The following is a 17,556-nucleotide window of genomic DNA, read 5'->3' on the forward strand; positions in this document are numbered from 1 at the left end:
TATCACCAATGGTTCCATTGATTGCTTTTTCAGTCTACCAGCGCTTCACTCCAACTGGATAAGTTTCCTAATTCTTCCTCAGTCCGTCAATCCTGTTATCCTGGGCCTTCCCTGGCTTAAAGCTCACAATCCGCAGTTCGATTGGGATCGTGCCCAAGTCATATCTTGGGGATCCACATGTAAACGAGATTATTTGACTGCTGTACACCCTCCCAGGACTTTGATCTCCTGTCTTGCCACTTCTCCAGCCAGTTCTTCCTGAGGCTTAAGCCTCGTACCCAACAAAAGCAACCCTAGGGACAAGGTTTTCCCCCTATCCCTCCCCGAGTCTCAAGCCAAGTCGGAATATGTCTCTGAAAATCTTGAACGTGGTTTTATCCGCAAGTCTTTCTCACCAACAGGTGCAGGGTTCTTTTTTGTCAAAAAGTAGAACAGTACCCTTAGACCCTGCATTGACTAGCGGAAGCTGAATGCTATTATGGTGAAAAACTGCTATCTGCTTCCCTTCATATCAGAACTTTTTGATCGAATCCGTAGAGCCCAGATATTCACCAAATTGTATTTTAGAGGGGCCTATAACTTTATTCGCATTCGCCAGGTTGACGAGTGGAAAACCGCCTTTAATAATAGAGATGGGCACTATGAGTACCTCGTGATACCCTTTGGGCTTTGTAATGCCCCTGCGTTTTTAAAATAATTCATCAACGAAATCTTCAGAGAGCTCTTGTATCAATCAGTAGTCGTCTGCTTTGATGATATTCTGGTATTTTCTTGGAACGTTACATTACCTCTCATCGAGATCATGACAAAGAAGTTTTGTCTCGTCTCCGTGCCAATTAACGTGATTGCAAATTGGAAAAGTGCCTTTTTGAACAACATCAGATCCCCTACCTTGGGTATATAATTTCCGGCATTGGTCTTCAAATAGATCCTCAAAAGGTGGAATCCGTAATTGGCCTCTACCCTCTTTCTTGATAGCACCCATCTTGTCACTCAACCGGAAAGGTGGAGTAGTCAAAAACTGGCCTCACTAGGCAGTTCTGGCCTTCAAAGTTCTAAAGGAAGCTTTTGCCACAGCTCCTGTCTTGAGTCAACCTGACCAGCTCCAACCGTTTTTTCTAGAGGTAGATGCTTCCTCTGTTCTCGTAGGAGCAGTCATCTCTCAGAAGAATTCCGTTGGCACCTTTTCCCCATGTGGCTTTCTCTCTAGGAAAGTTTATTTTTACCTGGTGAGGCCAACTTTAACATCGGAGAGAAGGAACTTCTGGCAATCAAGATAGCTTTAGAAGAATGGCGGTATTTGCTCTCCATCCTTTCACGGTATTCACAGATCATAAGAACCTTGCCTATCTGGAATCTTCCCAGTGCCTTAACCCTCGACAGGCCAGACTCTGACTTATCGTGCCGGGTCTAAAAAATCCAGGGCCGATACCCTGTCCAGGTCTTTTGATCCTTAGGATTCCTGCCCTTCGGACGTCAGACCTATCATCAGTCCACTAAAGATTCTGGCTTTGATTAAATCTTCAGTTAAGACACCCCCTGTTGGACGCTATTTTGTGGAGACCCACCTTCGTCCCAGACTGTTAGCTTGGGCTTATGATTCCTGATTTGCTGGCCATGCTGGGGTTAAGAAGACCATTAAATAATTAGGTGACTTGGACGTGTTATTCACTGATACAAGAAGGGAGAAGGATGGGAAATACAGGGAGGTTGTGGAATAAGATAGGATCATTGGAAACATTCGCAGACTCCATAGATTTTAATAGATTAGTAATACTAACAGGAGTGCTCAGTCTCAGTGATCTCCTGAAGGACTACCTTCAGAATCTCAATGAACTGCTTCTGAGGATGTAGGGTCCAGGCACATTGGGAGACAGATAACAATATATTGCAGGAGGTCGCCAGTGACAGTTCTATATTATGTCCAGTGAGGTGCAATTTTATTTCCTCTTTAGTGTAAAAAGATACAACCTACAACCCCATATAAAGACTAGTGATGGTGGAGAGGAGGAGACCAGTAATGGGTGGAGAGGAAGAGACCAATGCAAGGTGGAGACAGGGAGGCAAGTGATGTGTGGAGAGGACTAGACCAGTGATGGGTGGAGAGGAAGAGACCACTAGTGGGTGGAGAAGGGGAGATCAGTGATGGGTGCAGAGGAGGTGACCACTGGTGGGTGGAAAAAGGGAGACCACTGATTGGTGGAGAGGACTAGACCAGTGATGGGAGGAGAGGAAGAGACCACTGGTAGGTGGAGAGGGGGAGTCCAGTGATGGGTGGAGAGGGGAAGACCGGTGATGGGTGGAGAGGAGACAACTGGTGGCTAGAGTGGGGGAAACCAGTGGTGGGTGAAGAAGGAAAGACCAGTAATGAATGAAGAGGGGGAGACCAGTGATGGGTGGAGAGGAGACAACTGGTGGGTAGAGTGGGGGAAACAAGTGGTGGGTGGAGAAGGAAAGACCAGTAATGAATGGAGAGGGGGAGACCAAAAGTGGGTGGAGAGGAGACTACTGACGGGTGGAAAAGCGGAGACCACTGGTAGGTGGAGAGGTGGAACCCAGTGATGGGTGAAGAGGAGGAGACCACTGGTGGGTGGAGTGGGGAAGACCAGTGGTGGGTGGAGAGGGAAAGCTCAGTAATGGAGTGAGTGGAGAGGGGGAGACCAGTAATGGGTGGAGACGAGGAGACCACAGGTGAGTGGAGTGGGTGAGACCAGTGGTGGGTGGAGAGGGAAAGAACAGTAATGGATGGAGGGGGAAGACCAGTGGTGGGTAGAGAGGGAGAGACTAATGGTGGGGAGAGAAGAGAAGACAACTGGTGGGTGGAGAGGACTAGACCAGTTATGGGTGGAGACAGTGAGACTGTGATGCGTGGTGAAACCAGTGATATGTGGAATGGGAAAGACCAGTCATGGATGGAGAGGAAGAGACCACTGGATATGTGGAGAAGACTTGTCCAGCGCAGGTGTGTAACAGAATAGCGTGAGTGGTCTGCAATTGGCAAGTTGTACCACTGATGTGAAGGGAAGACTTGTCCAGGCGCAGGCATGGAACGGAGTAACGTAAGTGGTCTGCAATAGGCAAGTTTTACCACTGATGTGTAGAGAAGACTTGTCCAGGTGCAGGCGTGGAACGGAGTAACGTGAGTGGTCTGCAATAGGCAAGTTGTACCACTGATGTGAAGGGAAGACTTGTCCAGGTGCAGGCATGGAACGGAATAACGTGAGTGGTCTGCAATAGGCAAGTTTTACCACTGATGTGTAGAGAAGACTTGTCCAGGTGCAGGCGTGGAACGGAGTTATGTGAGTGGTCTGCAATAGGCAAGTTGTACCACTGATGTGAAGGGAAGACTTGTCCAGGTGCAGGCATGGAACGGGGTAACGTGAGTGGTCTGCAATAGGCAAGTTTTACACTGATGTGTAGAGAAGACTTGTCCAGGAGCAGGCAGGTAATGGAGGTAGCGAGAGTAGTCTGCAGCCGGTAAGTTCTACCGATGTGGCGAGGAGACTTGTCCAGAAGCAGGCAGGTAACGGATGTAGCGAGAGTAGTCTGCAGCGGGTAAGTTCTACTACCGATGTGGAGAGAAGACTTGTCCAGAAGCAGGCAGGTAACGGAGGTAGCGAGAGTAGTCTGCAACGGGTAAGTTCTACTACCGATGTGGAGAGGAGACTTGTCCAGGAGCAGGCAGGTAACGGAGGTAGCGAGAGTAGTCTGCAGTGGGTAAGTTCTACTACCGATGTGGAGAGGAGACTTGTCCTGGTTGGCTGAAGAAAAAATTCTTATGAAAGTCTCTAGATCTTGATTGACTCTCTCGGTCTGTCCATTTGATTGAGGATGGTATGACGATGATAGTGACAGTTGGATACCCAAGGTTTTGCAAAGGGCTCGCCAAAATCTGGAACCAAACTGCACTCCTCTGTCCGAAACGATTTCAGATGGACATCCATGAATTCGAAATATTTCCTTGATGAAATGATCAGCCAATATAGAAGAAGAAGGTAATCCTATCGAAGGGACAAAATGAGCCATCTTAGAGAATCTATCTACCACTACCCAAATGGTATTGCATTTCTTGCTGAGAGGAAGATCAGTAACAAAATCTATACTTATATGGGTCCATGGTTTAGAACAGGGTTGTCCAGTGCGCGGGCCGCATGCGGCCCAGCACGCCTGTAAATGTGGCCCAGCGGTTGTGGCAAGGGGGCAGCGCTGTTAATGGAAAAAAAAATCCTGCAAAAAAAAAATACTTACCTTGCGGTCACGTCAGCTGGTGCTCCGGCTCCCTCCCTGGTCTCCTCCTCCGTGTGGCGCTCGCAGTGAATGTCGGGGGTGACGTCATCAATCCCTGACATCCATTGCGTAGCGCAGCACAGAGGAGTCACCCGCGCGAACTATCAGCAGCAGTGAAAGATTATCCAGTATCTTATTGTTGTTACTCTGAATTTGGACTTTCTGCACCATGCAATTACGAACTAGCTGTGTTCTCTGTATGTATCTAATATAAATATTAAGAGATAATTGTATTTTTAATATTTTAAACCATTTTAAATGTGCAGTGCTGAGTAGGGTGAAATTATCACCTACTGGAACCCTCATCGGAGGCTGCTCCATGAGCCATTTTTCACGCCACCCTATCTTTAAATCTCTGTAGATTTCTATTAGTCCTCCTGATGCTACCTATATCGGTGACCATTTCAAACTGGTCAATAAAAAAAATGATTCATGGGTGCAGAAAGAGAGAAAAAAAAAGTTTTTGCCATTTAATTCCCCGAACTCCACTAAGGGGCAGATGCAGGTAAGTTAAATTGTAGCTGGTAATGGGATTACTGCTTTAATCATGATTCTGCAACAGGTTTCCTAACTCTTACTAACTTCATTTCCAAGTAAGTTTAATATGTTAACTATGTTTTCTATGGTTTTTTGGATGATCAGCTAGTGTTAGTGTATGTTATGTGCGGCACAAACCAACTCGTCGTCTTCCAATGTGGCCCAGGGAAGCTAAAAGGTTGGACACCCCTGGTTTAGAAGGAATGGGTAGTGGTTGAAGTAGACCCGCCAGTGTTCTACGGGAAACTTTAAATTGGGAACAAACATCACAAGCAGCCACAAACTCCTTGACATCTTTCCTAATAGAGGGCCACCAGTAACTTCGAGAGAGAATCTCTAATGTTTTTCGTTCTCCAGAATGCCCAGTAAAACGAGAGGAATGATACCATGACAAAATCTTTTTACGAAGAAGTGGTGGAACAAAGGTTTTCCCAAACGGTAAAACATTGGTGGAAGAAGCAGCTAAACGGACACATTTAGGATCCAGTATGGGACGATCAAAACAATCTTCAATATCAGAGGAAGAGGCCACCGCCCGAGACAATGCATCTGCTTTTTTATTCTTAGAAGCCGGTTTAAAGGTTATAATTAAGTCAAAGCGAGAGAAAAAAAGTGACCATCTTGCTTGTCGGGGGTTCATACATTGAGCTGACTGTAGATAGAGAAGATTTTTATGGTCAGTAAAAATAGTCACGGGGTGACGAGCACCCTCTAGTAGATATCTCCACTCCTCCAAAGCCACCTTTATGGCTAATAGCTCCGATAGTATAATTCTTCTCAGCAGGTAATAAACTTCGTGAGTAGAAAGCACAAGGATGGAATTTCTTTTGTTCAGATTTCTGAGATAGAATGGCTCCTAGTCCAACATTAGAGGCATCTACCTCAAGGAAAAAAGAAAGGGTAACATCAGGTTGTCGAAGAATAGGAGCAGTTGAAAACGCCCTCTTGAGGAACTGAAATGCTTGAAGAGCCTCAGGAGACCATTGCTTGGTATAAGCACCCTTACGGGTAAGCGCCACAATAGAAGAGACAATGGAGGAGAAACCTTGAATAAAACGTCGATAATAGTTAGCAAATCCTAAAAAGCGTTGAATAGCTCTGAGAGTAGTTGGCTGGGGCCAATGTAACACTGCATTCAATTTCTCCGGATCCATCTCCAGACCTACTCCAGACAATATATCCCAGGAAAGGAATCTGAGATAATTCAAAGGAACATTTCTCCAGTTTACAGAATAACGAATTTTCCCGGAGTCTAGAAAGGACCTCTGCCACATGTAATCGATGGGATGAAAGATCTTGAGAAAACATCAATATGATGTCTAGATAGACAACGACACAAACATACAACAAGTCCCGGAAAATCTCATTCACAAACCCCTGGAAGACAGCTGGGGCGTTACACAACCCAAAGGGCATGACAAGATATTCATAATGTCCATCCCTGGTGTTAAAAGCTGTCTTCCATTCGTCTCCGGCCTTGATCCGAATTAAATTATAAGCACCATGAAGATCCAGTTTAGTGAATATCCGAGCTCCCTTAATGCGATCAAAAAGTTCAGTAATTAACGGTATGGGGTAACAACTTTTGATGGTTATGGCATTAAGACCTCGATAATCTATACACGGTCTCAAAGACCCGTCCTTCTTCTTAACAAAAAAGAAACCCGCTCCAGCGGGAGAAATGGACGGTCGAATAAACCCACGATGGAGATTTTCCTTGACATAGTCAGACATCGCCTGGGTCTCTGGTAACGCAAGGGGGTAAACACGACCCCTAGGAGGATTTTTGCCAGGTTGTAAATCTATTGGACAATCCCAAGCCCGATGAGGCGGAAGACGTTCTGACTGAGCTTTATCAAATACATCAGCAAAAGAGTTGTACTGTGGAGGAAGACCAGGTGGACAAGGTGTTATAGATGATTTATTTATTTTCACTGGAACCACTTGAGTCAAACATCTGTGATGACAATCCGAACCCCAAGAAATAACTTGCGGAACATTCCATTCAATCTGTGGAGAATGGAGTTGAAGCCACGGGAAGCCAAGTACAATAGGACTAGTAGTAACCGGAAGAACTAAAAACTAAATTTGCTCTTGATGTAAAGCCCCGATTTGAAGGTTTACAGGAATGGTACGTTGAGTAATAGTTCCATTGATAATTGGTGAACCATCTATGGCCACAACAGCAATAGCTGTTTTTAAAGGAGTAACAGGTAAAGACCACTGACACACTAAGGAACTTGAAATAAAACTCCCAGCAGCTCCAGAGTCCAGAAGTGCTTGCGATGTAAAAGACTTAGTAGAAGTGGAAACAGTAAAAGCAAACGAGCAAACTTTAGAATTCATAAGACATGGAGAGGATTCCAGGGACCCCAACCTTACCTCTCCAGAACAGGTTAGGGCCTCGCGTTTCCCGACTTTCTAGGGCATGAGTTCAGCAAGTGATTAGGATCAGCACAATAAATACAGAGCTTATTCTTCAACCGTCGTTCCCTCTCTTCTGAAGTCAATCTAGAACGTCCTACCTCCATGGGTTCCACTGAAGGTGAAGGATGACGAAATCGAGAAGGCAGGCGACCCGATACTTTAGGTGAAGACTCCTTTTCGGAATTTCTTTCTCAGAATCTCATGTCCACTCTGTTGCACAAAGATATCAAAGCATCCAAAGAAGATGGTAACTCTTGGGAAGCCAGCACGTCTTTAATCTTGTCAGCAAGACCTTGCCAGAAGGCAGCTATCAATGCCTCACTATTCCATTGGAGTTCAGAGGCAAGTGTGCAAAATTGAATTACATACTGTGCTACTGAACGGGATCCTTGGCGTAATCGAAGAATACTAAAGGCAGCAGAAATAACACGACCAGGTTCATCAAAAATTCTTCGGAAAGTTGAAATGAACATGGCACTATCCTCCAGCAGGGGGTCATTTCTTTCCCACAAAGGAGAGGCCCATGCCAGAGCCTGTCCGGAAAACAGAGAGATTAAATAGGCCACTTTAGAGCGATGAGTAGGGAAATTTTGAGGTTGGAGCTCAAAATGAATAGAGCACTGATTGAGAAAGCCCCTACAAGCTTTTGGATCTCCATCAAATTTTGAGGGAGTAGGCAGGTGTAGAGTAGAAGCAACAGACACCTGGGATGGCATTGGGAGAGAAGAAGACTCTGGGGGATTATTAGTAGAAGATTCATTTTGCACAGGATCTCCCCGAGAGACTAGAGACTGCAAACATTGAAATAATTGTTGCTGACGAGTAACCAGGTACTGCAGCATATCCTTAGCTGTTGGTTCCAATCCTGGGTCTGTCATGGCCTGTTCTTACTGTCACGGGCACTAGGAGTTTGTGACAAAACGAGTGTAATATGTGGATTATAGCAAATACTTTTTATAGCCCATGCTTTGTTCCCTAGCTCACCAGACTACATCTGCATCGTCCAATAACATGTGGCTAAGGGGACATTGTAGTTCAGTGTACATATGTATATTGTGTATTATATATTGATGACTTGCAGTAATGTTATTCATTGTCCTTAAACGGAAGCCAGGAGGGTTATGGTTAAAGATCAGGTGGTGTCCAGGATACAGGTGAGAGGGCTGGAGCTGCATTCATTCTCCCCCCTCCTTCCTCTACAGGAAGCATGGAACAGCTGGGGACCCTGTGACATCACAAAGTAGTGTAAGGGGTTAATTTTAGGAGGGGCTCACTTCTACCTTATCCTAGGAAGTAGGGGAAGCCAATTAGCATCAATTGTTCTCCTTAGGACTAGTCCAGACGTGCTGTCTGCATCCCAGCAGGGGGCTTTTGTGAAAGGACATCTCATCTTCACTGCCCTGTCCAAACCCCCTAGTCCTGCACTGACCAATGGTTAAGAAGAATAGACCCAGGGGTTTGCCCAGGGAGGGGAAAGACTGTGGAAATTAGACCTGGGATATAAGGAAGGACTCCAGGGGGGAAGGGTGTTCATTCTGGGATTTCATTCATGAAGGTGCAAAATCTAGCTTTTGAGTTGTCGTTCTCTAAGTAGAGTCTATATATGCAGCTGAGAGAAATCCATGGGTCATAAAGTCTGGACAGCAGGTGACTATAATTCCTGAAGCTATTGGGGTAAGGGACAGATAATGTGGTAAATCTGCCTGCCATTTATTTACTGTGTGTACATAATATTCTAGTGTTGTTTGTATCACAATAAATATACTGTTGTATTTTTATAACTGCATTTTGCCTGAGTCACTATACGAATCCTAGAAGGTACTGGGTAGACTTCCCTGGCATAGGAAGGCACCAATGGGTGGCCAGCCAGAGTGAAGTGGGTAGCATTTGGCCAGATACATCCGGTATCTTCACAGAGTTTTACCCAGAATTCACCAGGTGTAGCTACACTTACCAGAAGTGGAGACCTCTGGGTAGTGTGGTGAATCAGTGGAACCATACAGTAGAATAGAGAAAAGGAATGTCAATAGTATAAATGCTGAGTCTTGGCACCGTGGAACTGTGATGGTACAGCAGTTTAGTAAACCGGATAAAATGAGGAAAGAGTCCAAGTGCCTTAGCACGCAGGTAGTATATAGCAGGCCAGTACTTTATAACTGGATAACGTTAGGCAAAGACCAATCAACAATATAGTAGAAGAGTCAGTGACTTGCAGCTACAATACAGAGGCACTTGTAGACTTTAGTCCAGCTAATAGGTACCATACAGAGTAGTAGCTATATCACAAGGAAACATTAATGGTCTACAGCTGGTAAGTTTCACCACAGATATGTAGAGAAGACTTGTCCAGCGCAGGTGTGTAACAGAATAGCGTGAGTGGTTTGCAATTGGCAAGTTGTACCACTGATGTCAAGGGAAGACTTGTCCAGGCGCAGGCATGGGATGGAGTAACGTGAGTGGTCTGCAATTGGCAAGTTTTACCACTGATGTGTAGAGAAGACTTGTCCAGGAGCAGGCGTGGAACGGAGGTAGCGAGAGTAGTCTGCAGCGGCTAAGTTCTACTACCGATGTGGAGAGGAGACTTGTCCAGAGCAAACGGATAACACGAGCAGAAACAGGAAACACCTCAGAGTCTCAAGGAATGAGAACCAAGAACAGGCAAAGGTAATAGGGCAACAGGTGCCTTAAGTACTGAGATGTGATTAACCAATGAGACTAGAGGCGAGGTATTAACAGTTCAGGGTTTCTGCACATACGCAATCTTAGTCAAGATGGCGGACGGCCGCGGCTCAGGAGAGGCGCCGGCAGGAGCGAGAGAGACCCATGTCCAAACCTAGAGGCACTAACAGTCCGGTGAGTGACACCCTGCCCCATAGGAGCTTACAGTCTAAATTCCCTAATATACACAGACACACACACTAGGGTCAATTTTGTTAGCAGCCAATTAACCTACTAGTATGTTTTTGGAGTGTGGGAGGAAACCGGAGCACCCGGAGGAAACCCACACAAACACGGGGAGAACATACAAACTGCACACAGATAAGGCCATGGTCGGGAATTGAACTCATGGCCCCAGCGCTGTGAGGCACAAGTGCTAACCACTTAACCACCATTGTTTATATGTATATGTGAGTGTGACAGGATGAACCATCTCTGCCAGGTGATCAGAGTGGAGGAGAGGGGACGGTCATTGGCCGAGCGCAGGGAGGTGTACTAGTGTTCTTTCCAGAAGTTAAAAAAGGTATGATACAGGGTCAAATACAGCTCCTTTTATTCAGATTCTGACACAAGTCCTGGCAAGGGGAAACAATGCCCCCTGATCCGAGATGGCTCCACAAAGACTGAAAAATCACATTCAATAATTTAACATCAGGATATAATCTTGCATCTAACACAATTTAACTTCCACATCAACCTGATTTCCTGAAATGTGCTGTCTACATTGTTAGGTTTCCTGTCTCTCTAACAGGACATGCACAAACAGGTAACGACCCCTGCCGGGCCTTCAGGCCAAAGCAGGTGTTTGTCACTTCACATGTGAAAGACTTACTTAGCATTTCCTGCTATCAGCAAAACAGACTTCCTCTAACAAATGGCTATTGCATCAGAAATCAGTGCATTTCTAATACACAAATATAACACAGTATCAACATCGGTACATTTGCAATGATATAAACTGGCGCACTGTGCTGATAATTTAAATATATTTATGCAATAAGTTATTTATAAGTGATCCAGCCACAGTGAGGATGTGGTTTCTTTATATCACTGAGATTAACACCAGGTATAAATCCAAACCAATGTATTTACGTTTAGAAGGTACACTTAGGACTCAGGAACATCAACAGAACATATCAGCGGTAAATACAGAATATACCAGATGTAAATACAATCACCAAGGAGGCAACAGAGTCCAGAAATGGTAGGTTACTGCCCCAAAGCAGATGTCTGCTGTGGCCGGATCACATAGAAATAACTTATTGTAGAATTTTTTTTCAATTAGTGGTGCAGGCGCCAATTTACATAATTACAAATGTACTTATCTTTTTATGTTGGTGTTTTGTATGGAAATGTATTGATTTCTGAGACAGTAATGACCAACATGTCTGTTGGGTCTGAAAGCACCGGGGGGGTAATTAGAATGGCTGGTAGACTTCCTATGTGTATAAGACTCAGGATGCAAGTGATCACAGATGAATATAAATTTAGTAAATTAAATTGCAAGATTAGAGAAATGTTATATCCTGATGGTAAACATTCAATGTAAAACCTCAGACGTTGTGAGGCCACTAGCAGCAATGTAAAAAGGTGTTAAACCCGTCCAGGCTGAGTTATGTGCAGGCTGTATGAGGCACCTGGATTGGTTAGAGGGGATTACCTCCTCCCAGGGTATCTGTATAAAAAGTGGACTGTTTGACCATGTACTGTATTATACCATCTGTAACTTCTGGAAAGATCGTTTGTACCACAGACTAGCGTTTAACTGTCCTTATTGGGAATACGTGAGCTAATAAATATCACTGCTTCAAGATCCTGCTTTGATGCCTACTTATCGGTTGTAATTTCTTTGACCACACAGATTAGACCAATCTAATCTGTTATTCGGTTATTTTGAGGATGGAGCCCTGCATCCAGTACCAGCTCTCTGCCCACTACCCTGCAGCTCTGGCCAGTGAGATAGGCCAGGGGGATCCATCCACAGCACCCTGATCTGAAGGTAAGAGGTCAGGGGTACCAGATCAGGTGCCCAGCACGGGGGGTATACTCACAGCCAGAGTTACCCAGAAGGACGGGGTTCTAGATGCCGCTAAGAAGCCTAGTGGTGGCCGCAGCAAAAGCCCCTCCTATTGTGGTTAGAGGGCGCATTTGGGATAAAAAAAAAAAGGGCAAGAAGGCAAGCCCAGCCGGTCCCCAGCAACACACGGACAGAGTGGCATAGGAGGTCCATGCTGTCACAACTGACAAAAGTCCCAACAGCACGCAAATCCAGTGGAGTCCTGTTGGCAAGTTTACCCTGACCAGAAAATCACCACAATTGTGAGAGGTTTGGAGATTCTGGGTGTGTTCCATCATGTCCCAGGTTATTCTCCAGCTGTTTACACTTATATAGATGGTAATATACAGTCCCCACCCCCCATTATAAAGATCTTCACTGTAACTTAGTCCTGGCATTCATGTGGATACAGGGCCGGTGCTAACCTCCATGGCGCCATAGGCATTTTTACAAAATCGGCGCCCCAGCCCCCCCCCCAACAATCGGCGCCCTCCTCCCCCTCACCCCGTCTTTCCTTACCTCACCACCGCCGCCTCTCTGCTCCGTCACCTCCCCTCCACTCACTGACACTAGTGAGTGGAGGGGAGGAGACAGAGCAGAGAGGCGGCGGTGGTGAGCAATAGCCTCTTCCCCCCCTCCCCTGTTCATCTGAATGCTGTGCGGCGGCCGTGACAGGTATGGTCAGCGGTCGCTGCACAGTTTTAAAGTAATTTTCATTCTGGAGGGCCCTCCAGAGCCCGGCGCCCTAGGCAAGTGCCTAACCTTGCCTAATGGGAGCGCCGGGCCTGTGTGGATGTTACTATGACACGTACCACCTACCTAAACATTGCTGCAGACCTTCATGGCAGCGGTATTCCCTGATGGCAGTGACCTCTTTCAGCAGGATAATGCACCCTGCCACACTGCAAAAATTGTTTGAGGAACATGACAAAGAGTTCAAGGTGCTGACTTGGCCTCCAAATTTCCCAGAACTCAATCCGATCGACATCTGTGGGATGTGCTGGAAAAACAAGTCCGAGCCATGGAGGCCTCGCCTCACAACTTACAGGATCTGCTGCTAACGACCAGATACCACAGGACACCTTCAAAGGACTTGTGGAGACCATACCTTGAGGGGTCAGAGCTCTTTTGGCGACATGAGGGAGACCTACACAATATTAGGTAGGTGGCTTTAATGATGTGGCTGACTGGTGTATGTGTTACTATGCGCTGAGTCTCAATATATATAATGTATGTTCTGTAAAAGCTTCCATGAGGGAGAATAAGAGAATCCCCTGCACGTAATCCTATTTACACTGTGTTACTTGTACATAGGGTTTTATATGTTATTTAGGATGATGATCTACAATGACTACACCATGAGCTCCCTCCGGCTCTGTGTATTTTGTGTGTAAAAGTGAAAATAAAAATATGGCGCAATGTTTCTAACAGTCAGTAGTGACAGAAACAATCTCCAAAAGCAAATTCCTTCTCCCCAATAGGTGGCAGCAAATTCTAAACGTAATGACAGAAGGCGCCTTCTATTACTGTACAATTAATAATAAATGTGTATATTGTTGTCACTGCTCTGTGTAAGATACCCTCGAACCAAAGTGCAAATTGTGAATCAATTTATCTTATCAACATAGGATGAATTATTATTATTATTATTATTATTATTATTTATAAGGGGTCACAAAGGGTCCACAGAGCCGTACATAGAGGATACAATAAAATAGTACAAGGAACATACAGGATATTATAATAAAAGAAAAAAAAAATGTGCATTGCAAAATAGGCAAATCAGGAATATAAACAGCAAACGAATAGCCAGTCCAACAGGGCACAGTCCTTTATGCTTAGGGGTGGGGGAGCAAGTTAGCACAATCTGAGCCTGTATCCTGGGGTGTAGCTGCAGCTAACTGGATCAGAGTCACTGTTAGAGGATACAGGGGAGCTGGAGGCATTAATGAGAGAAGGAGGACACGAGGGAAAAGGGACTTGCACAGAAGGAATAGGGAGTAGGGGTGGATTAGGAAGACAGCTGCTGGCTTTGATGAAGAAATGGGTTTTGAGAGCCCACCTGAAGCCTTGGAGGGAGTTGAACAGCCTGATTGGGAGAGGGAGTGAGATCCACAGGAGGGCAGCAGTACTGGAGAAGTCTTGGAGGTGGGAGTGAGAAGAGGTTGAGAGAGGAAGGGAGGTGGCAGAACGAAGAGGGCGGAGGGAAATGAGGCTAGAGATGTAGAGGGGTAGGATTGGGTGAGGGTTTTATAGTTGATGGTAAGAAGGTTGTGACTGGCAGAGAGGGGCAGCAGATGCGGAGTGCTGGGTAAGGAAAAGAAGATCAGCATTGAGAATTAACTTCTAGGTAGCAGACTTGAGGGACTGAGGAAAGGGTATTATTGTCAACCGATAGAGAGATGGGTGGAGGGGACCCAGGAGGATGGGTACATAAGGTTCAGTATGTTTGTTTTATTATATTGTTATACATATAATAAACAAACTTAACCCACACAGGGGCAATTAAATTGTTTCATGTTGCTTTATGCTGTGAACAAACAGGTATATAACAAACATTACTAGAATAGAAAGAGTCATCACAGTAAAAGAATTGCCATACACATTATCATGGGGAGCAATTTACATCCCGTAACCGGAGACGTTATCAATTGTGGCCAATGTTTTCATGTTTATCAAGCGCATTGAGGCTCGAATACATGAAGCTTTCACGGCCAATATTCTCAGCGATCGCGGGTCCGGAGCCTGGCAATATTAGCGATAACCAGCATGAGCAAGTTAGTCAACATTTGTCTAATAAGTTTGTGCATTTAACTCTTAAAATCCAGCCACAAAAGGCTCATTCTAGTATTCACTGGACGTAATTCCACTCCAATCCTCATTACAAAGCTCATAAATTTATTCCAAAATTCAGACAATTTATCATAGTCCCAGATCAAGTGCCAAAAGTTACCCTGCTGGTCCCCACATTTAGGAGAGGTCGAGTCTCTTCCCCCACCATGACAGGTGGTAAATATGCCCTATGAATAAGAAAAGTTTGACTGTCTATATTTTGCAGACGCAGTATCTAATCCTTGTCCCTTAACGGGCCCATGTCTATTTCCTAGGAAGCCCTCAACCCTGAAAGACTATTTGCCTCATACCTTCCAGAAGTAGCAAATATTTTGATGAAATATGATGCCTAGGCCCAAGCCGTAATAGCTCTGTTGTCAGTGAACCATCCAGTAGGCAGGGCACATTAACAGGAAGTTGTGCTTCTAAAGCAAAGCCTAAGTTGTAGGTACCTATAGAAATACCCTTGTAGCCCTTCATATTGCTGCCTAAATTGGTGAAAAGATCTCAAGCTTCCTCCTTGCATGATTTCAGTTTTAGACAGTTTAAGGAAGTATTGGGATATCTAAAGGGAAAGAGCAGAAAGAGAGCAGGAGACCCAAGAGAGGAGAGAGTCCACCAACTCCTTCATAAGCAAACTGGAAGAAGATAAGAGAAGCATAATGTAATATATTCTTTATAAATTGTAATGGTCAGAATGAAAAGTGATACATGTGCATTAAAATATAATAAAAATAGCTTATCTCTTAGGATGAAGTATTTCCACTCAGTAGAGCATCCCTCAGATTTCATCTTAATAAGAGTCCAAGGATATCTCCAAAATAGCAGCAAGCAATCAAGTTATCACTGTTATCACTGCTCAATGCTTTTTATCCAGCCTGGCTATCACTGTTATCACTGCTCAATGCGTTTTATCTAGCCTGGCTATCGCTGTTATCAATGTAACTCAACGCGTTTTATCCAGCCTGGCTATCACTGTTATCACTGCTCAATGCGTTTTATCTAGCCTGGCTATCGCTGTTATCAATGTAACTCAACGCGTTTTATCCAGCCTGGCTATCACTGTTATCAATGTAACTCAATGCGTTTTATCTAGCCTGGCTATCACTGTTATCACTGTTCCTCAACACGTTTTATCTAGCCTGGCTATCACTGTTATTAATGTAACTCAACGCGTTTCATCTAGCCTGGCTATCACTGTTATCACTGCTCAATGCGTTTCATCTAGTCTGGCTATCGCTGTTATCAATGTAACTCAACGCGTTTTATCCAGCCCGGCTATCGCTGTTATCAATGTAACTCAACGCATTTCATTAAGCCTGGCTATCACTGCTCCTCAATGCGTTTCATCTAGCCCAGCTATCGCTGTTATCAATGTAACTCAACGCGTTTTATCCAGCCTGGCTATCGCTGTTATCAATGTAACTCAACGCATTTCATTAAGCCTGGCTATCGCTGTTGTCAATGTAACTCAACACGTTTCATCCTGCCCGGCTATTGCTGTTATCAATGTAACTCAACGCGTTTCATCTAGCCTGGCTATCACTGTTATCACTGTTTCTCAATGCGTTTCATTAAGCCTGGCTATCACTGTTATCACTGTAACGCAATGTGTTTCATCTAGCCTGGCAAGACTTATCTGACTTTATTAGAAGGTAAGTGTACACTATATTCAGCCTTTCCGTAAGCTGATAATTATCTGCTATAGCGCCAACACATAGTGCAGCTCTGTACAATGCAGGGATGCAGACCAATGGCTATGATTTATTAAGGCACGCAAAATGAACGTATGTTGCGTTTTTATTTACCGCATGTAAATTGGGCACACACATGTCCGTATTCAGCAAGGAGCGGATGTAAAGATACGTTTGTTGTTGAAACCGGGTCTAGGTGCGCTCTGCTCTAACACACAAAACACTACAACATTTGTCCAATACATATGTAGAATGTAAAGTCCCAAAAGAGCGCACAGAAAAGAAATTCTATTATTATCACCTTGTCACACATTGCACCAGATAACCTGCATTCTGGTCACTGTTCTTACCGTTTCCCTCAGTTCTCACTCCTGCATTCACTTGATTGGCTCAATGCCTGTCAGCTCTGTCTATTTAAAGCAGCTGCTTCTCTACCAAGTTGCCGGATCCTAAGGTCTCCTCACCTGTTAGAACACCGGTCTCTCTGGCTCCTGTCTGCACATCGATATCCTGTGTTACCTGTTCCACGATCAAGACCTGCGGTATTGCTGCAGGAACCTCGTGCCTCATAATCAGTCCTGTTCTCAGCTATTCACTTTCTAAAGACCTCAACGCTTCGGTTCACTACCGTTCACCTGAACCTCTGCATTTATCTTCCAGCAGTCCTGCTCCACTCCACGGTTTCATCTCACCCTGCTCTAATCCCCCTTAGAGGACCACGAACTGCGGTTTAGAGCAGCTAAGTCCAGATTCCCTTGTGGGGATAACTGGTGAATACCTCTCTACCGTTAGACTCTGCACCTCTTGGGGTAAGTCTATCTAGAGCGGGGCTTCAAGGTCTATTCCAAACTCAGGCTCCGTGACACACCTGTTAATAATATAGTCATTAATTAAACCATTTTTTTCCCCCTAAAATACATTTTTATTAGGATGTTATTAATGTCTACTGTATATAAAACACATTTTGTAGCATACATACCTATCATCATCACTAGTAATCAGATC

The sequence above is a fragment of the Mixophyes fleayi genome, chromosome 5 (assembly GCF_038048845.1).
Source record: "Mixophyes fleayi isolate aMixFle1 chromosome 5, aMixFle1.hap1, whole genome shotgun sequence".
In the NCBI taxonomy this organism is placed as follows: domain Eukaryota; kingdom Metazoa; phylum Chordata; class Amphibia; order Anura; family Limnodynastidae; genus Mixophyes; species Mixophyes fleayi.